The sequence below is a fragment of the Scyliorhinus canicula genome, chromosome 4, assembly GCF_902713615.1.
Source record: "Scyliorhinus canicula chromosome 4, sScyCan1.1, whole genome shotgun sequence".
Taxonomy (NCBI): Eukaryota; Metazoa; Chordata; class Chondrichthyes; order Carcharhiniformes; family Scyliorhinidae; genus Scyliorhinus; species Scyliorhinus canicula.
Window position 1 is genome coordinate 123,327,275 of NC_052149.1, and position 21,614 is coordinate 123,348,888.

A 21,614-nucleotide genomic window follows, 5' to 3' on the forward strand; every position below is an offset into this window, starting at 1 on the left:
AGCACAGCCCTCCCTGATAATTCAACAAAAGAGAAGGTTTGACTCGCACTCGGCTGCACCCTGGGCAAATGTTATCCTCCACACTCTCCCTGGGATCTCAGCAAGAGTTCACTGTGTACATCTTAAACTCAAGGTCATTGTCCTCCTTTATCTTAGTGGTGAATGATCTCCATTGGAGAGAGAGAGAGAGTGTGTGTGTGTGGGGGGAGGGAGGAAGTAATCGCGATGAAGGAGAGAAAGAGGGTTGGAGAGAGAAAGCGGGTGGGAAAGAGAATGAGGAAGAAACAGAAGGAGATTGAAAGAGATGGTGGGAAGGGTGAAAAACGAGGGTGAGAAAGGGAGGTGGAGAGAGTTGGGGTTAGAAAGAAAGATCGGGGAAGAATGAGAAGAGAGGAAGAGGGACACATTAGAGGGAGAGAGAGAGGGACAGGGAACAATAGATAGAGAGGGCGGTGGGAGGGGGGAAGAAGGGAGTGTCAGAAACATAGATAATGAGAGGGAGACATGGAAGAGAGCAAGAGAGGGGCAGAATTCGGAAAGGGAGAAATAAGTAGAGGGGGAAATAGATAGAGGGAGAGGAAAGAGGTACTGAGAAAGAGTGAGCAAGAATGAGAGAGAGAGTTAGAGAGCATCAGCTCATGGAAAGCTGTGTACTTATCCAAGCGCTCGTGGAGCCTGAACTGACAGGTCCTGGAGGACAGCTTGTTCCATTTCAGGACAGGCAATGTACTGAGCAAAACAAATCTATTTTTGGCTACACTCTTTCATATTTACTTTTGAGCTCAAATGCATTTTCTAATTAATATTTTCATGCTATTGGTTTTCACTGTTTTGGTGTTTTCTGTCAGCCTGTTCAAGGGTCACAACACCCAATATATATATATACATGTGTGTGTGTTTATGTACTGTGCAAGTCTTGAGTATAATGTGCTCCTTCACAGTGTGGTACTGAGTGGGAAAGGACAGAAGGTTTTAGGTGATGCACCAGGGGCGCGATTCTCCCAAACGGAGACTAAGTGCCGACGCCAGAGTGAAAACCGGAGTGTTTCACTCCGGCGTCGGAGGCCACTCCTCGCCCCCTATTCCCCCACCCCCAGGGGGCTGGGAGCGGCGCAGTGTCAATTAGTGCCGCGCGTCAAAGCGGCGCCGCCTAAATGACGCGGCCGGCGACGCTTAAATGACGTCACCCGAGCATGCGCAGGTTGGCCGGCGCCAACCCGCGCATGCGCGGTTGCCATCCTCCCCACGGGCACCACGCAAGACATGGAGGATTGATCTTGCGGGGCGGCGGAGGAAAAAGAGTGCGTCCTTTAGAGACGTCGGCCCGCCGATCGGTGGGCACCGATCGTGGGCCAGACCCCTCCTGAGCACGCCCCTGGTGCTCGATCCTCCCTCCCCGCCTCACAGGCTGCACACGCAGCGTTCGCGTGCTGTTCACGCCGGCAGCGACCAGTGTGGGTTGGCCCCGGCATGAACCGGTCGGATTGGGCAGGCCGGTCGGGCCGGAGAATCGCCGCCTCGACCGTTAGAAACGGCGAGCGCCGATTCTCCGAGCGGCCTGTCGTAAACTCGGGCACGCCGATTCTGGGGGGTGGGAGAATCGCGTGCGGGTGCCAGGCGGCGTGGCGGGAATCGCCCTGCACTCCCGCGATTCTCCCACCCGGCGTGCGGGTCGGAGAACCGCGCCCATTTAGTAGGGTGAGGAGGTGCATTGGGTTTGGGGTTGTCCACCAGGGAAACAGATGAAAAGTTACTGACCATGATGTCATGGTGAGGTGAGTATCGTGCTTACATTAGAACACAGAAATAGGAGCAAGGGTAGACCATTCGGCCCGTTGAGCCACTCCACCATTCAATACACTCATAGTAGAAGTCTTACACACCAGGTTAAAGTCCAACAGGTTGTTTCAAACCGAGCTTTCGGAGCACAGCTCCTTCTTCAGGTGACTGGAGAGTATCACCTGAAGAAGGAGCTGCGCTCCGAAAGCTCGTGTTGAAACAAACCTGTTGGACTTTACACTGGTGTTGTAAGACTCTTACTGTGCTCACCCCAGTCCAACGCCGGCATCTCCACTCATGAATACAATCATGCTGACCTTCTGCCTCACTCCACTTTGCCTCCCACTTCCGATGTCCGTTAATTCCCAGAGAGACCAAAAATCCGTACATTCCAGGATTTCCAGGAGCATCCACAACCCTCTGAGATGGAAATTCCAATTTTTTTGCAATTGTCTGCATGAAGAAATTTCTCCTCATCTCAGTCTTAAATGATCAGCCCCTACGCTGAAACTGTGTACCCCCCCCCCCCATGTTCTAGATTCCCCCAAGCCAGGGAAAAGAGCTTTCAGTGTCACCTTGTCAAGCCCCTCAGAACTTGTACGTTTCAACGAGATCACCTCTCACTCTTCTAAACTCCAGAGAATATTGACTCCATTACCCAGTCTCTCCTCAGAGGACAACCCACATCATTCCGGGAACCAATCTAGTGAATTCTTTGAGGTACTGCCCCAGTGCAAGTCTCCTTTAAATATGGAGACAAAACTGCACACTGTATTCCAGATGTGGTCTCATCAAAGTTCTGTGCAAGTCCTTCCTTATTCCAACATGGTGGCACAGCGGTTAGCACTGCTGCCTCACAGCGCCAGGGGCCGGGGTTCAGTTCCGACCTCGGATGATTGTCTGTTGGAGTTTGCATGCTCTCCCTGTGTCTGCATGGGTTTCCTCCGGGTGCTCCGGTTTCCTCCCACAGTCCAAATATGTGCACGTTAGGTAGGTTAGCCATGCTAAATTTCCCCTTAGTGTCCAAAGATGTCGAGGTTAGGTGGGGTTATGGGGATGGGCTGGGGTGTGGGTTTGCGTAGAGTGCTTTTGCAGAGGGTAGGTCCAGATTCAATGGGCCAAATGGCCTCCTTCTGCACCTTTGGGATTCTATGAATTTGCCAACTTGAAAATTCTCTGTTTATCCCTACTCTTTGCTTCCTGTCCAGCAAAAAAAATCCTCTATCCATACTCTATCCAATATTACCCCAGCTCCATGAGCCATCTTCTGCTATACCAATGTTTGGGGGCTACCTTGTTGAATATTTTGGTAATTTAAGTATACTGCACGTTGGTTTCTCTTTATCTGCTCTGCTAGTTACAACTCGAGCAATTGTAATAAATTTGTCAAACCCGATTTCCTTTGTAAAACCATGTTGTACTGGTAATTGTACTATAATTGTTTTTTTTAAATGCATTATTAAGACTTCCATAGTTATAGGTTCTAGTGCTTTCTGATGATTAATGCCAGTATAACTGGTCTATGTTCTCTGTTTTCTCTCTTTACCGTTTTCTGAATAGTGGAGTTACATTTGCTGACATCCAATTTCGCTGGGACTGTTCAAGAATCTAGAGAATTTAGGAAAATTATAGCCAGCACATCCACTATCTTTTGGGATGTCAGCTACCAGGTCCCAGGGATTTGTGGCTTTGAATCCCTTTAAGTTTCTCCCATAATATTTTTCTTTCTGAGAGCAATTATGTTAACTTCCTGTATTAACCCCTTCCCTACACTCTATTGCTGATACGTAATTTGTCTCTTCTACTGGGAAGACATATACATAATATTTGTTGAACATTTCTGCCATCTCCTCAGTCCCCATAATAATCTCTGCAGTGCTGGCTCATTTTGTAAAAGCTCTAAATTTGTTTAATATTCTCTGCTTATTCACTCTCATATTCTATTTTTTCCTCATTTAATCAGCTTCTTGACACCCTTTGCTTGCTTTTAAAATGTTCCCATTCCTTAGACTTGTTACTACTCTTTGCAACATTTTTAGCCTTGTCTTTTAATCTAATATGGTTAACTTGCCTGGTAAGACATGGATGGATCTTCTTTTTGGAGGTTTTGCTTTTTGACTAACTTTTTTTATGTTGAATGTCTTGAATGTTAATTTCATGTTTACCACTGTTTATTTACCACCACACATTGTAATCTACTACGCAATCACCATAGCCAGCTCTCCCTCCATACCTATGTAATTACAATGAGATTAGAAATTAGAACTGCCTCATTACACAATATTAGATCTAAAATCGTTTTTGTTCCTGGTTGGTTCCACAACTATTGCTTCAGGAAACTGTCACAAAAGCATTCTACAAACTCATTTTCCAGGCAACTTTTACCAATTTGATTGGTCTGGTGCACATGAAGATTAAAGTTTCCCACAACTGTTACATTGCCTTTGTCATAAGCTCCAATTATTTCTTACTTAAAGCTCTGTCCAATGGCATAGCTACTATAAGCAGGCCTAATAAACCATATCCACCAGTGTTTTCTGACCCATGTTATTCCTAATCAGGGTTTTACTTCCTGATCCTCTGAGCCTAGATCATTTCTCACTTGTGTCCCGACGTGTCAAGATCGTTTTTCACTTGTGTCCCGATGTCATCCTTTACTATCAGGACTGCTACTCATCCTTTTCCTCTCTGACAATTTTCTTTATGAAATGCTGTTTCCATTTAAATATTTATTTCCTAACCTTGGACACCTTCTACCCATGTCTTTGGATTGGTAATTAGGTCAAACCATTTCTCTCTATTTGTGCCTCCAGTTCATCTACCTATCTATTTATGAATGCTTTGCTCATTGAAATACAGTCTTTCATTTTATTTCATGTCTATTCCTTGACCTTATTTGTTGATGCACTATGACGGCTAAACTCTCTGTCCCGGTTCAGCTTGTCTTTACCCAAATCACTTCACTGTTCTAAAGTAAAAAAAATACTACGGATGCTGGAATATGAAACAAGAACAGAGAATGTTGGAAAACCTCAGCAGGTCCGGCAGTATCTGTAAAGAGAGAAAGCAGAATTAATGTCCTTTGGCTCTTCATCAGAAGTAAAGAGTGGGAGAATGTGTTATATATTTAACTGTAGCTGTAACAGATTGCAACAAAAGGAGCATCTTTAGAACAGAGGACAGATGGCATGGTGTGGGAGGGGGGACAAGGGCATTTGCATTGAGGCAATATATGTATGGGATATTTCAAAAAGGGGATTTAAAATGGAGGAGAAAGGACACAATCTAAAGCTGCGGAACTCAATGTTAAGGCCCCAGGGCTGCAAACTGCCAACTTCATGGTTCTATTGCCTCCACTTTACTCTTCAGATTTTCTTAATCTCCTTTCACCTGACCCTTCTTTGCCCCTTTTGGTTTCAAACTCTTATCCACAGCCCTGGTTATTGAGTTTCACCAGGACTCTGATTCCAGCCAGACGAAGCGGAGCCCATCTCAATGGAACAACTCTCGCTAGTTCATGTGCCCAAGTCCCTCCGTAAGATTTCACCCATGACCTTCTGATATTGAGATGCTACCAACTGAGGCAGAGCTGACACATGTGTTTTTAATACTTGTTCTGGGATATAAGGATGAGTGTGAGAAGTTTCCGGATTGCGGTAAGGGCAGAGGTCCTCCCACGCCTACCTATTCAAGCTGATTCATGGACTCCAATCCCACACACTACTGAACCATTTCATTGTCAGGGTAAATGAGGTTGAGAAGTAAATGCTGGCCTCACCACACTCCAAGAACAAATTAAGGTTACCCCATAAAGTGATTCTTCCAAGCTCTTTGGAAGCTCATTACGACCAATCGTGAAGCTCTGCCAGCAATCCCCAAGTTTTTTTATCAAGTATTTTTATTCAACTTTTTTAATTTTGTACATAAGCAGAAAACAATATGAAAACCGAATCCCCCCCCCAACTTCCCTGAACCAAAAATACCCCAATCGAAACCCACCCCCTAACTCCGCCCCCCCCCCTCACTAACAACTAATGGTGACCAGTTCTTGACCCCCTCACAGTGTACTTAACTTTCGCGAGACATTAAAAACTCCATAAGATCCCTAGCCATGCTGAGGCACTGGGTGGAGATGTTAACCCCATCACCACCCACCTTGAGCAAAGCAGTCCCCTAGTTTTGGGACTGTTTCCGCAAGAACACTGGGGATGTCCCTGAATGGAGAGGAGGTTGGGGGCCTCCAGTTTGAGTTCCCAGCTCTATCTGGACCAGATTATAACATAACTTCCCGCCCTTGTAACGCCATGACCCCACCATCCTGCCTCGATTTTTAACCTTGCCATGTCCATAATTTGGAAACTATTTCCATACTCTAATGGGGTCAAGGCTCATCATCAAACTTCTTTCATCTCTGGCAACAAAATAACCATTCAAAGACAATGGGCATAATTGTACGCTAACCCCCCCCCCCCCCCCCCCCCCCGCAGGGTGGGTTCTTTCTGAGGAGGGAGTGGGTAAATTGGGAAACAGAGAATAATCTCTCCACCATCTCATGGGGAAGCGGGAGGGGCCTTGGAGCTCCAGCCCTAGTCCTCCCGGCCCCCATCTCCACCCCTCTTCACTTAGTCCAGGGGTGGGCAAACTACGGCCCGCGGGCCGCATTACGGCCCGCCAAAGGTATTTCTGACGGCCCACCAAGTCATTAAAAAAAAAAAAAAATTTTTTTTTTTTTTTTAATTTTTTTTTTTTTTAAATTTTTTTTAAAGGTTAATGGGTGGGGGGGCTGTTGGGTTACTTACTGGCATAGGGTGGATACGTTGACTTGAGTAGGGTGATCATTGCTTGGCACAACGTCGAGGGCCGAAGGGCCTGTTCTGTGCTGTACTGTTCTATGTTCTATATGAGGCGCCCCAGAATCATAACCGGTGTGAAGTAATTATTTTACTTAATATACTATGCGGCCCTTTGTGAATTGTGAATTTCTGAATGCGGCCCTTGCACGGAAAAGTTTTGCCCCACCCCTGACTTAGTCCCATGCCGAGCATTGCAGTACCACTTCTGGCCACTGCAGTGTTGTGCTTCGCCTGGCTGAAGAGCTGTCGGTCAATCAGACTGGCGCACTTCTCCAAGGGTGGACGAATTCTCGCCTGGGGTCCAATTAATGCTCAGGTGAGCGTCAAATGACAGTGGACTTCTGAGTTATGCACCGACTCTCGGGATGGCGAGCCCCGATCATTCGCCATCCTTAAAATTCTACCCAATGAGTACAAACTCATGATCTGTTTCATTGCCCCAATGTCGGATTTTTGCCCGTGTCAATTTTCTGGGGAGATCGCCGGAGGCTCCAAGTCTGCCCCGGAGACTTGATGACCTCACGCTCCAGGTCAGGGTTGAGCCAAAATAAGCCACCCTCGTGAAATCCTGCCTGCTTCAACACTGTTCCTAACTCGTACAGTCAACTCTCGACCCCGGCTACCTGGCCAATTATAAGACAGGCCTGTCTGCTTGGCTGTCACTGGTTAGACCTCAAATGGAGTATTGTCTCCAATTCTCAGGAAGGATGTCAAAGATTTGGTGAGGGTGCAGAGGGGATTTACAAGAATGGAAAACAGGAATTAGGCACTTGGTTTTGTGGATTGTTCTTGCAGCGGATAGATTGAAGATAGATTTGATGGTCATTGTTCAAAACCATGAGCGGTTATGATATTGTAAATAAGAAGTGTCAGAAGGGTAGGTAACCAGATGACACAATGAAGATAATTGACGAGAAAATCAGAGGGAAATTTTTTGAGATGCTGTGATCTGCAACATGCTACCTGAAGGGGTAGTAGAAACAGACTCACTGATAACTTTCAATAGGGAACTGGATAAATACTTGAAAAAGATAAATTTGTAGGGTGATGGGTAAAGAAATGGGGGTGTGAGATCAATTACATAGCTCTTTCAAAGAACTGACAGATGTAAGATGGCCTCCTTTGGCATTTTAGCTTTCCCTGACGTGTTACATTCTGCTTGAGCTGACGTTAAACTGAAAGAAATCCAGGAGGACCAATGGTCCAGTCATCACCCTCAGTTTGCCTTTCAGAAGGCTGTCTCTGAACTGAAACCAGAGTAGTCCCGATTAAAAATGGAACACCATTCAATGCTATTGTAACCACGAGAGTACCTTAGTGAGAGTCTTCCCTGAAAGGCAGTCGTAACTGTTTCACTACAGCAAACGTTGAGATCCCCTGGCGAAGCTGCAAATTACTGCTTTCCAATTATTGCTGGGCAACAATCTGGGAGTAAGAGTGCGATCATTAACCAAGGCTCCAGAGCCCCTGACCCATGGATCCCAATGGCAGATATGGAGGGAATCCAGGAGAAAGGTTCCATAACTGTCCCCACAGGCAGCTGCTAGAACTACTTCCATTGTAACCCCTCCCCATGGTCTAGTGTTACTCACTCATGGTGTTGGTTCAACATCAGTAGTGATACAGTTAGTAACACAGGGTGCTCTGGGGGAGGGTGTTACTGAGTGACAGTGTGGGGGAGCTGGGTTAACATCAGTAGAGATACAATTAGTTACACGGTGCTGTGAGGAGGGGGATTACTGAATGACATTGTGAGGAGCTAGATAAATATCAGTAGTGATACTGTCAGTAATACAGGGTAGTGGGAGAGAGGGGTTACTGAGTGACAGTGTGAAGGAGCTGGATTAACATCAGTAACGATACATTCAGTAACACAGGGTACTGGGGGAAGAGGGTTATTGAGTGACAGTGTAAAGGAGCGGGATTAACATCAGTAGAGATAAATTCAGTAACATAGGTGCTGGGGTAGAGGGTTACTGAGTGATAGTGTTGATGGAACCATCAATTCACTAGACACATGGGGCGCAACTCTCCGCAAATCCGGCGTGCCGTGAAGGCTGGCGTGAAACTGGGCCGTGTTTCACGCCAGCCTCGGAGCTCCGTCCGGGGACCCGATTCTCCCCCCCGGGCGGGGCTAGTATCGGGGCCGGGGGGAATCACGGCGACGTGGAGTTAGCGAATGTCGCTAACTCCGCCCGCCAAGAGTCACGGCGGCTGACGCAGCACGATGACGTCAGCCGCGCATATGCGCGGGTTGGACGGCTCTAACCCGCGCATGCGCGGATGATGTCATCACGCAGACTGATCCTGCGGGGCGGCGGAAGAATAAATAGTGCGCGAGGTATCGGAACCCGCCTGCCCGCGGCGGTGCCACCGATCGCAGGCCCATGCCACCCTTGGTGCGGCCGTGCCAATCGGTGCCATGGTTTGTCCGGGACGGGCAACTTTGCGGCCGTTTTCACGAACGCTGAAAGCAGGTGTGATCGCGGCCGTCAAAACGGCCGTAACTCCGCGTTATTCGGCCCATCGGCCTGCGGAGAATCGCTGTTCGCCGTAAAAAAACGGCGAGCAGCGTTTTGTGTCGGGGGGCGGCCGGAGAGGGGGGGGGAGAATAGCGGGAGCCCGTGAAAATTGTCAGGAAGGCCCTCCCGCTATTCTCCGACCCGTCGTGGGCAGCGGAGAATCGCGCCCATGCTTTAAGATATGAACAGTGGTTTTAATCTACGTACAACAGAGCCAGCCTGTTCCGCGTTGAACTCTCGATGAACTGAACGACTGGCTCTGAGCATTGGTATTTATACAGCAGTCCAGGGGAGGAGTCGTGGGCGGAGCCAAGGGTGGAGCCCTGTACAAACTCCTAAGCATTCCCAGTGCTACTCCCCCTAGTGATCGTGGCAACGCAACTGCGCTTACAAATGCATGTCTCATGTATATACAATACAGTGTGAATTACAGAGTTACATTCACCACAAGTGTAAAGGAGCAGGATTAACATCAGTAAAGATATAGGGCGGAATTCTCCGCCAGGCCCGACGCTGTCGTGAAACCCGGAGAGGTTCACGACGGCGTCGGAGGCCGCTCCTGGCCCCCTATTCTCCCCCGCCGGGGGGCTAGGAGGGCCGTGCCGTGAATCTCGGCCGCCGGGCCTTGTCGCTGGCGTCAAGGTCTGGCGCGCCGTGAATGACGCGGCCGACGCTCCTAATGATGTCAGCCGTGCAAGCACGGGTTGGCCCGGCTCCAACCCGTGCAAGCGCGGTTGCCGTCTTCCCCTCCGCTGCCCCACAAGACGTGGCGTCTTGATCTTGCGGGGCGGCAGAGGGGAAAGAGTGCGTCCCATTGAGGCGCCAGCCCGACGTTCGGTGGGCACCGATCGCGGGCCAGTCCCCTCCCGAGCACGGTCGTGGTGCTCACTCCGCTCTCCGCCTCCCAGAAGCCCCAAACGTGCATCTGGCGCCATGCTCACGACGGCAGCGACCAGGTGTGGTTGCCGCCGCCGTGAACCGGTTGTGAACGGCAGGCCGCTCGGCCCATCCGGGTCAGAGAATCGTCACGGCGGCCCGCGATTCTCTGAGCGGCGTGTCGCAAAACGCGACACGACATTTTGGGGGGGGGGGGGGGGAGAATCGCGGTGGGTGCCAGAGCAGCCCTCCCGCGATTCTCCCACCCGGCGTGGGAACGGAGAATCGCGCCCATAAGTCAGTAACACAGGGTGATTGGGGGGGGTTACTGAGTGACATTGTGGGGGAGCTGGATTAACATCAGTAGTGATACAGTCAGTATTACACAGGGTGCTGAGGGAGGAGGGTTACTCAGTGACAGTGTGAGGGGAGCTTGATGGATGTGGGGGAGCTGGATTCTCATCAGGTACAGTAAGTTCGTCATATTCCCGGATGGCCATTGGCTGCTTTCCCCTTCGAGGGGGTGGCTGACTGGTGGTGGTTTAACCTGAAGCTCACCACACCTCAGGCAAGGGGCAAGGTTGAGAAGGCGGGGCTTCATGAATACCTCAGCCATTACAAGAATTGAACCCGCGCTGTTGGCTTTGTGCTGGGGGGAGAGGGGTTACTGAATGACAGCCTGAAGGAGCTGAATTAGCATCCAGTCAGGAACACAGGGTGCTGGAGGGGTGAGGGGTTACTGAGTGAGGGTGCGAGGGAGCTGGATTAACATCATTAGAGACACTGGGCGGGATTCTCCCCTACCCGGCGGGGCAGAGGGTCCCGCACCTTTAGGGGCCAAGCCCTAACATTGAGGGCTAGGCCCGCGCCGGAGTGGTTGGCGCTCCGCCGGCTGGCGTGGAAGGCCTTTGGCGCCATGCCAGCCAGGGCCGAAGGGACTTTGCCAGCCGGCGGACGTCCGCACATGTGCCGGAGCGTCAGAGGCTGCTGACGTCATCCCCGCGCATGCGCAGGGAGGGGTTCACTTCCGCATCCGCCATGGTGAAGACTATGGCGAAGGTGGAAGGAAAAGAGAGCCCCCACGGCACACGCCCGCCGGCCGATCGGTGGGCCCCGATCGCGGGCCATGCCACTGTGGGGGCACCCCCCGGGGCCAGATCGTTCTGGGCCCCCCCAAGGACCCCGGAGCCCGCCTGCGCCGCCTGGTCTCACCGGAAAGTAGGTGGTTTGATCCACGCCGGCGGGAGAGGCTTGATCGCGGCGGGTCTTTGGGCCCATCGCGGGCCGGAGAAATCGCCGGGGGTGGGGGTGGGGTGGGGGGTGGGGGGCGCCGGACAGGCGCGGCGTGATTGCCGCCCCCGCCGAATCTCTGGTGCCGGAGACTTAGGGACCGGCGGAGGCAGGATTGACGCCGGCCCCCGGCGATTCTCCGACCGGCCGGGGGGGGGGGGGGGGGGGGGGGGTCGGAGAATCCCGCCCACTGTCAGTGATACAGAGTGTGCCTTGGACTGTGGTATGAATCGTGTTGAATTGTAATATCAGTTCTGACAATCAAAATTACACCTTGGTTCTCTTCGCCTTTTCCCCTTTCACAGAAAGCCAATGTTTGTGGCCAAACTTTTAGATGGAGATGGTGTCCCTTTATGAGAGCCCTGCTGGTGCGATGTTTCTCAGCCAGCTCTGGTTACTTAGAAGGAAATTGTGTGAGTGTTGAAAATAATTGTAAATTAAAACCTATCCGACAATTCAGAGTGGGGTGAAATTAGTCTTGAGGCAGCGACGTAAGGTGGGCGGTAACAAATTGACAGCTCACTTACTCCCTATCCGATTTGGATATTCCATTGACTCTCAGACCCAGTTTGACACCCCCCATGAGGGTTCCCTTCCCACAGACACATCGCCTGGGGCTGGGTTGGTTACATCACATGCGCTTTGTGTTTTGCTATTCTGTATGTATCAGTAGTGGCAGCAGGCAGTATTAAAGAGGCCTTACTGACCGGCCTCCAAATCTGGCTGAAGATGTACGTCTAAATAATACAGCATGACTGCTCGGTTCACCAATCTTAGGGGAGTGGCCCAGGTTAATGTGGGAGGGTTAATGTGGTAGTTGTGGTGTGTCAGGAAGAACAGCAAAATGCAAAAAGTACAATTTGCTCCTAATTGAATTTTTAGGTCCCTCAAAACTGTTTCTGGCCGTTAAAGTTGTGGTTGAGCTCCACCTCAACTTCATTTACCTGCCTTCATTCTATATCCTTCAATATCCTTACCCAATAAAATTCTATCTTCCTCACCGTGAGATTTTAAGGTTGATCCCCAGCTTGATGGCTTTTCTGAGGTGAGCAAGGGGGTTCCGGAGAGAAGTGTTCTAGATTTAATTGAGGGTGCAAGGCCCTATTTCCCTTAGCGGAGGCGGTGGCATAGTGGTATTTCCACTGGACTAGGAAACCATAGGCCCAGAGTAAGGGCCTGGGGACCCAGCTTCAAATCCTGCCACTGCCAGATGGTGAAAATGTGAATTCAATAAAACAATGGAATTACAAGTCTAATGACCATGAAATTATTGTTGATGTCGGTAAAACCCATCTGGTTCACTAATGCCCTTTAGGGAAGAAAAATCTGCCATCTTTACCGGGCCTACATGCGACTCCCAGATTCACAGCAATGTAGCGGACACTTAGCGGCCCTCTCAAGGGCAATTAGCGATGGGCAATAAATGCTGGCACGCTTGCGATGCCACGTCCCATGAACAAATTTTTTAAAAGAGGGGATCTGGAAGAGATCGGGTAGAGGCAGAAACCCCTCATGACATTTAAAAATCACTGGAAATACACTTGAAATATGTAATGCACAGGGTACAAAGCAAGTGGGGTTAGGCTGGGTAGCTATTATTTTTGGACATACTGAATGCCCTGCTTGTGTGTCTGAAATGCACTGTTTCTACACTAAATCCCTTATTTGCATATGCAAAGAGAGTAGTTCAGGTGTCGGTAAAGGATGTTTCTTGTCTGTTCTCAACCCAGCTTGCAGTTGGCAACCTCAATTTGGGGCCAGTGGTCTTAGTAGCAGGTGTGAAACTGTCAATTGGTGGACAGATTTTGAGGCTGTTATTTGGTCCTTGTCTTATCGTTGTTTGACGGTGCGACTGGTGTGAAACACAGCTAACTGTGATCGCTACGGGAGCTTGTCATTTGAAAATTCATTTACTGATTTCCTCAGCTTACACACTTTAAGAACCAATGAATAGGGCAGCATGGTAGCACAGCGGTTAGCACTGTGGCTTCACAGTGCCAGGGTCTCAGGTTCGATTCCCTGCTGGGTCACTGTCTGTGTGGAGTCTGCACGTTCTCCCCGTGTCCGCGTGGGTTTCCGTCCGGGTGCTCCGGTTTCCTCCCACAGTCCAAAGGCGTGCAGGTTGGGTGGATTGGCCATGATAAATTGCCGTTAGTGTCCATAAGCGTTAGGAGGGGTATTGGGTTACGGGATCGGGTGGAAGTGAGGGCTTAAGTGGGTCGGTGCAGACTCGATGGGCCGAATGGCCTCCTTCTGCACGATATGTTCCATGAACTACTGTTTAACTCTCTGTTATGTCCAGGGCTCATGAAAGATGCTATATGGATCTCTTCCTTTTTTTCCCATGACGCCACGGCACCTTTAAGGGTAGCATTCGGCAGAGTTTAGGCTCGCTTGCGTGAGGGGCTGAATAACCTACCCCCATGCCCTATATGTTCCTGTAGTTGTATGTTTCAAACAAGCGGCCCCTTTAAGAGTGCTTGCTGCGCAGGGGACTCTTTGCTCAATGTGGACTGGGGGGGGGGGGGGGTTGAACAGCTTTGTCCTTCTGGCTGTGAGCCACTCCTGCGGTGTAAATGAGGACATGAGTACAGTTCCCGGAGTTCTTGACTCACTCAGCGGGATGGGGGCAGATTAGCCCACTCTTCCTGACTCCTGTGTTGCCGAGAGGCAATGCCGCTTTAAGAGTTGTGTTTGGAGCTGTGTGTGTTTCACTCTGGGTTTGGGCGGGCGGGGGGTGGTGGTGTCTGACGTGTGGCAGTGAGAGGCTGGAGGAGGAGGAGGAGGAGGAGGAGGAGGTCTGCCCTGGCTGGAGGGTGGCTGGGCTGGGCAAAGCGGGCTCCCTGTGTGTGGGGAGAGCGAGGCTGGGCAGGCAGTTCCAGCCTCATTCACAGACACACGGGGAAGCAGTGGGGGAGAGACGGCACCGTCTCTGGTCACTTCACACAAACACGGGAAAGCAGGAGGCTGCAGCTCCTCCTGTCTCAGCAACAACAAACTATGAAGACAGATGAGTGAATGTGGATGAGAGGCAGCAGCAGCAGCAGCAACAACATGTACGGTCACTACCATCACTTCATGAAGCTCCCTGTCAGCTACAACAACCGTGAGTAGCACTGCCGCCTGACTGACTTCTACCTCTCCCTGCTGAAAAAGTTTTTTTTCATATTACTGGGACATTTTTTTTATTTAGAAGACAGGAATGGTTTCGCGCCCTCCAGCCTCTCTTGGGTGTTTTATTTGAACAAAGCATGGTTAAAAGACAGTAAAAACCCTTTACCTGGTAAATGTCCCTGAACACTGCGCTTTTCCTGCTCTGTCTGAACTTGGGGCGATTTGTTTTCAGGCGGCTCCCCCGCCTGGTCCGAACTCGAGATTCAAATTCTTGGCTGAGGGCAAATCGGGCGGGCGTGTGATAATCCGCCCCCTTCCCAATTCAAATTCCCTTCCCAATTCAGACTTCCCCATTTCAGATTTCCCCTACTTCCCCCAATTCAGATTTCCCCCCCATTTCAGATTTTCCCCCATTTCAGATTCCCCCCCCCATTTCTGAAACCCTGCCCCGATTTCAGATTTCCCCCGCCCCGATTTCAGATTTCCCCCGCCCCGATTTCAGATTCCCCCGCCCCGATTTCAGATTTCCCCCGCCCCGATTTCAGATTTCCCCTGCCCCCGATTTCAGATTTCCCCTGCCCCGATTTCAGATTTCCCCGCCCCGATTTCAGATTTCCCCGCCCCGATTTCAGATTTCCCCGATTTCAGATTTCCCCCACCCCGATTTCAGATTTCCCCCGCCCCGATTTCAGATCTCTCCCATTTCAAATTCCCCCATGCCGATTTCAAATTCTCCCAAATTGTCGTTCAGAGCGTGGTGACTCTCTGCGAGCTCTCTCATACAGATCCACTTCCTACGTCTCTTTATATTTAGATGTCTTCTATTTTTTTTTCATGTGTGGAACAATCAGTCTGGACTGTACACAAAACAATACTTTTCACTGTCCCTCGGTACACGTGGCAGTAAATCAAATTCAAATCCATTCAATTCTGATAACCCCGAATTCCGATTCAGATTTCCCCCCTCCCCATTCAGATTTCCCCCCTCCCCATTCAGATTTCCCCCCTCCCCATTCAGATTTCCCCCCTCCCCATTCAGATTTCCCCCTCCCCCATTCAGATTTCCCCCTCCCCCATTCAGATTTCCCCCTCCCCCATTCAGATTTCCCCCTCCCCCATTCAGATTTCCCCCTCCCCCATTCAGATTTCCCCCTCCCCATTCAGATTTCCCCCTCCGCCATTCAGATTTCCCCCTCCGCCATTCAGATTTCCCCCTCCGCCATTCAGATTTCCCCCTCCGCCATTCAGATTTCCCCCTCCCCCATTCAGATTTCCCCCTCCCCCATTCAGATTTCCCCCTCCCCCATTCAGATTTCCCCCTCCCCATTCAGATTCCCCCTCCCCCATTCAGATTTCCCCCTCCCCCATTCAGATTTCCCCCTCCCCCATTCAGATTTCCCCCTCCCCCATTCAGATTTCCCCCTCCCCCATTCAGATTTCCCCCTCCCCATTCAGATTTCCCCCTCCCCCATTCAGATTTCCCCCTCCCCCATTCAGATTTCCCCTCCCCCATTCAGATTTCCCCCTCCCCCATTCAGATTTCCCCCTCCCCATTCAGATTTCCCCCTCCCCCATTCAGATTTCCCCCTCCCCCATTCAGATTTCCCCCTCCCCCATTCAGATTCCCCCTCCCCCATTCAGATTTCCCCTCCCCCATTCAGATTTCCCCCTCCCCCATTCAGATTTCCCCCTCCCCCATTCAGATTTCCCCCTTCCCCATTCAGATTTACCCCTCCCCCATTCAGATTTACCCCTCCCCCCTCCAGATTTACCCCTCCCCCATTCAGATTTACCCCTCCTCCATCCCCCCATTCAGATTGTCCCCCTCCCCCATTCAGATTCCACACCCCCCCCACCCCCACTAAACTAATATTTCTCTTCCCCCCCCCCCCCCAAAAAGGGATTGAGTTCCATTTTTAACTGACTCAACCCATTCACTCAGAGTTTAAAATCCCCCCCCCCCCTCCCCATTCACTCAATGCCCTGTCTTTGGAGGGGAGATTTTAAACCCTATAATAATAATCTTTATTAGTGTCACAAGTAGGCTTACATTAACACTACAATGAAGTTACTGTGAAAATCCTCCAGTCGGTACACTCGGGCGCCTGTTCGGATACACAGAAGGGGAATTCAGAATGTCCAATTCACCTAACAAGCACGCCTTTCGGGACTTGTGGGGGAAACCGGAGCACCCAGAGGAAACTCACACAGACACTGGGAGAACGTGCAGACGACGGAAAGACAGTGACCCAAGCCAGGATTCGAACCCGAATTCCTGGCACTGTGAAGCAACAGAGCTAACCACTGTGCTATCAAGGGAATTTTGAAAACACGCTCCCAAGTTCCCAGGGCTCAATTCACCTCTTCCCAACAAAGACTTTGGTTTAACTCGTTAAGGTTCTGTTAACCAGTTACCTCTCTCTCCAACAAACCCCCCCCCCCCCCCACCCCCCAAACCGGCTAGAGTGACTTGTACACTGCACAGCTAACTGATCCCACAGTAGGACTGACAGTCCCAAGAATCAACTGCAAATGTCTCCCAGTATACAAAATCGGTAGCAATATATAGTACAGTGTCTATTCAATATAAAGATATCGCATTTAATCATTCTGTATTTTCTCTAGAAATGTACAGCACTCCCTGTCAGTGTATTCCTTAATAGCACATACGCAATGTCATATAGTAAATGCGCTGCACTTAGTGTTCATTACTCTTTCTAAAATGTACAGCATTCACTTTATGCAGTTTACTCTACATGCTGTGAGCATGCTTTGTATTTCTTCGGAATATGCAGCATCTGACATTATGACAATATACAATCCGTATAAATCTGTGTGACCACTTCTGATCCCTTATAGTTCATTCCATTTAAATGTGCAGCATTCACCATTGTGCATTGCATATGAGTGAGCAGCAACTATACTGTGCTTCCCTGCCAATGCCAAGTATCTCCAGGGCAAGTACAACGCAAGTTAGATGTCCCGAAAAGCCCCTTCTCGAATATCCCCTTCTCGAATATCCCATCAAACATTCACAGGGGTACGTTACAGGCTGGAATCTAATCGAGGGGTTTGGGTGGTTTATATATAGACTAACAGATACCCGGGAGTGAGTTACAGGCTGGAATCTAATTGAAGGGGTTCAGGTGGCTTATATATAGAATAACAGAGACCCGGGAGTGAGTTACAGACTGGAATCTAATTGAGGGGTTCCGGTGTTTTATATATAGAATAACAGAGACCCGGGAGTGAGTTACAGACTGGAATCTAATCGAGGGGTTCGGGTGGAAATAAAAAATTTAAGAGAGAGCAATATCTTTGCTTTTTTTAGGTCAGAATGCAGCTGTAAGGATTTGGCTGTGACTCAGATGTTTATTGCTCCCAAGATGCAGAAAGATGGATCTGAAGATATTAGTCTGTCTGTTCCCTCCCCCTGAGCTTCCCAATACAAACCATCTGAGCCAGCTACTCTTGGATCTTGGGCAAGGTGGTGGCTGAGGGTCTCGATGCCCATTGAATCAAGAGTTGTAGAGGGCTTAAAACTATGTAGACAGGGAAACTATCCCACCTTAGTTAACCAATTGCGTTCAGGAATACTTTCATGGTGGCGGGTGGGTGGTTCGGGCGAATATCTTTAAAAAAAAAAATTTAAAAAATTTATACCAGAGTGTAAATTCTCCCTTTCCATCTGTTAAGGCGCTGTTGGGCTTCAGGAGAATTATCCTCAAGCCTGGGATCATGCTCTTTCTATGTGCTGTGCTACCAGCTGGGTCATTTGGAGGCTGAGGGGTGATCTTATAGAGGCCTATAAAATAATGAGGAGCATAGATAAGTTAGATCGTCAACATATTTTCACATAGGTAGAGGAGTCTAGAACTGGAGGGCATAGGTTTACGGTGAGAGGGGAGAGATACAAAAGAGACCAGAGGGGAAATTTTTTCACACACAGGATGATGAGCATCTGGAACGAACTGCCAGAGGCAGTGGTAGAGGTGGGTACAATTTTCTCCTTTTTAAAAAAAAAACACAGTTAGACAGTTACATGGGCAGGGTGGGTGTCGAGGGATATGGGCCAAATGTGGGCAAGTGGGACTAGCTTAGTGATAGAAACTGGGTGGCATGGACAAGCTGGGCCAAAGGGCCTGTTTACATGCTGTAAACATCTACGACTCTATGATTTCAGATCTAGGCCAGTGATTTAGTGTCAGCCCCTGTCATATTATCTCAGTGCCCCTGGAGATTGGTTTTCAACATGGCTGTCGGTGTATATCAAGAACACTTGGCAAAGTTTTTTTTAAAGTTTAGAGTACCCTATTAAGTGGCAATTTAGTGTGTCTAATCCACTGCACATCTTTATGGGTTGTGGGGGTGAGACCCATGCAGACAAGGGGAGACAGTAACCCGGAACTGGGATAGGCCTCAATTCCGCCTCCCCTTCCACCGCCCACCAAAGCAGCTGGTAGAAGTTTTTTTCTTTGAGCGGCATGGTAGCACAAGTGGTCAGCACAGTTGCTTCACAGCTGAAGGGTCCCAAGTTCGATTCCCGTCTTGGGCACTGTCTGTGCGAAGTCTGCACTTTCTCCCTGTGGCTGTGTGGATTTCCTCCGGGTGCTCCGGTTTCCTCCCAGAATCCAAAGATGTGCAGGTTAGGTGAATTGTCCATACTAAATTACCCCATAGTTTCCAAAAGGTTAGGTGAGGTTACTGGGTTACGGGGGTAGGGTAGAGGTGTGGGCTTGGGTAGGGTGCACTTTCCAAGGCCTGGTGTAGACTCGCTGGGCCGAATGGCCTCCTTCTGCACTGTAAATTCTAAATCATCAATGATTTCACGTGAAGTCCAGATCTTAGCAATTGCCCTTGTGAAGAAAATTCTCCTCATCCCACTCTGGTTCTTCTGTGAATTGTTTTCAAACTATGGCCTCTTCTTTCTGTCCCACTTTCCCGAGGAAATAATTTTTCTCTGCTCACTATCAAAAATCCCTCGTAATTTTGAACACCCCTATTTAATCTCCCCTTGACCTTCGCTGTTCTAAGGAGAACAATCGCAGCACCTCTAGTCTCTCCACAGAACTGAAGTCTCTCATTCGAGGTAAATCCCCTCTGCACCCTTTCCAACGTCTTGACATCCTTCCTAAAGCGTGGTGCCCAGAGTTTTACACCATATCCCTACTGATGCCTAACCAGTGATTTCTAAATGTTTTGATGTGGCTTCCTCGTTTCTGTATTAATTGCCCCTATTTACAAAGCCCAGTTTCCCTTCCTTAATCACTTTATCAACTCTTCCAACCACCGTCAAAGGTTTTCCACCTTAAACTGCATCTTCCCTGTTTCTGCCCATCTCACTAAATCTGACTCCCCTCAGGAAATCTGCTACTGTACTACTCTGCTCACTGGTTACTATACTGCCAAACTTTGTATCATCTCCAAGTGCATTGTACATCCTAACCAGCAGACAATGCACGGTTTAACAGGGACAAAGCTCTTACGCCATGTAACACACAACATAGTATTCTGCTAATAAGTTCTAACTGTGTGCAATTCGGTGTGTCCCTAAAACCACAGAATGTAAATCTGTTACCTTCCCATGGTCAATAGGAATTGGGGGCGGCACAGTTGCACAGTGGTTAGCACTGCTGTCTCACAGCACCAGGGACCCGGGTTCCATTCCGGCCTTGGGTGACTGTGTGGAGTTTGCACTTTCTGCCCGTGTCTGCGTGGGTTTCCTCCGGGTGCTCCGAAGATGTGCAAGTTAGGTGGGGTTACAGGAATGGGATGGAGTGGGCCACGGTAGGGTGCTTTTTCAGAGGGTCGGTGTAGATTTGATGGGCTGAATGGTCTTCTTCTGCTCTGTACAAATTCTAATTGAACGAGTTTTAATTAAATCCTTTAATTGACAAATTTGTATGTATGGCTACGTGATACAAGATGTGACATGGATACCCCTCAATCTGCTGTGCATTTTTGTGTGATGCTCTATTATGTCGATAGTGGTGACATCAAAGTGTTACAGGAAATAAGTGTGACATTGGCATTCCTCCTTTAGCCGTTGTACATAGTAAGTTCTCCCCTGTGCCCTGACCAACATTTATCCCTTAACCAACAGGTTAACATGTCATTACTGTTATGGGACCTTGCCATGTGCAAATTGACTGTATTCCAACAAGGACTGCACTTCAGGAATGTGAGGTGCTTTGGGACAACCTGAAATTGTGACAGGTGCTAGAAAAATGCTAGTTCCTTTCCTCTTTCTGTATGGCAGCCCTGCTCAATAATAAATTACAGCATCTGAAATGGTGCTGCGTGTAGGAGAGCAAACATCAGCAATCATTATCACAACGGACACATGGCTCCAATGCATTGAAATATATTCACAACAGATTTGACTTGTTTTGATCTGAATTCACAGTCGTCAGGTCTGACCTACCCCAAGGGGCTGATAGATGGCCAGGTTGCAGTAGGTTTGGGTAAGTGCCCTACTATAGAGGACACATACAGATGGGTATGCCCCCCTTTGTGGAGGGTTGTGGAGGTAAATCACTCTGATCGACTCATGCGAGTCCCTGGCTTTTTTTTTAATAAACAATTTTATTGAGGTAGTTTTTGGCTTTATAAACAGTTACAGACATCATCAGAAAGGAAGCAAAAAAGGCAAAAATGTGCAAACATCCACGTACTTTCAATACTTCCACCGTAACATATTGCACAAGCCCGCTCCCCTCCCACCGGTACTACCCGCCATATTTTCCCTCCTACTCTACTCTAACCCCCCCCCCCCCCCAGCTGACGCTCACTCTCCCGCAAAGAAGTCAATAAATGGTTGCCACCTCCGGGTGAACCCCTGCACAGAACCCCTCAAGGCGAACTTGATTTTTTCCATCCCCAGGAAACTCGACATGTCCGCAAGCCACCACTCAGTCTTCGGGGGCTTTGAGTCCCTCCACGCCAATAATATTCGTCGCCGGGCTATCAGGGAAGCAAAGGCCAGCACATCGGCCTCTTTCTCCCCCTGGACGCCCGGGTCTTCCGAAACCCCAAAAATTGCCACCCCTGGGCTCATCACCACCCTTGTTTTTAGCACCTGGGACATGACCCCCGCAAATCCCTCCCAGTACCCCCTCAGCTCAGGGCATGCCCAGAACATGTGAACATGGTTCGCTGGTCCTCCCGCGCACCTAGCGCA

General features: G+C 49.4%; 1 protein-coding gene across 1 annotated transcript in view; it reads left to right on the plus strand.

The window, feature by feature from the left end:
• Window positions 1-21,614, plus strand: part of LOC119964237 (retinoic acid receptor RXR-gamma-B-like) — a 172,092-nt gene that overhangs the window by 28,326 nt on the left and 122,152 nt on the right. The window lies entirely within an intron of this gene.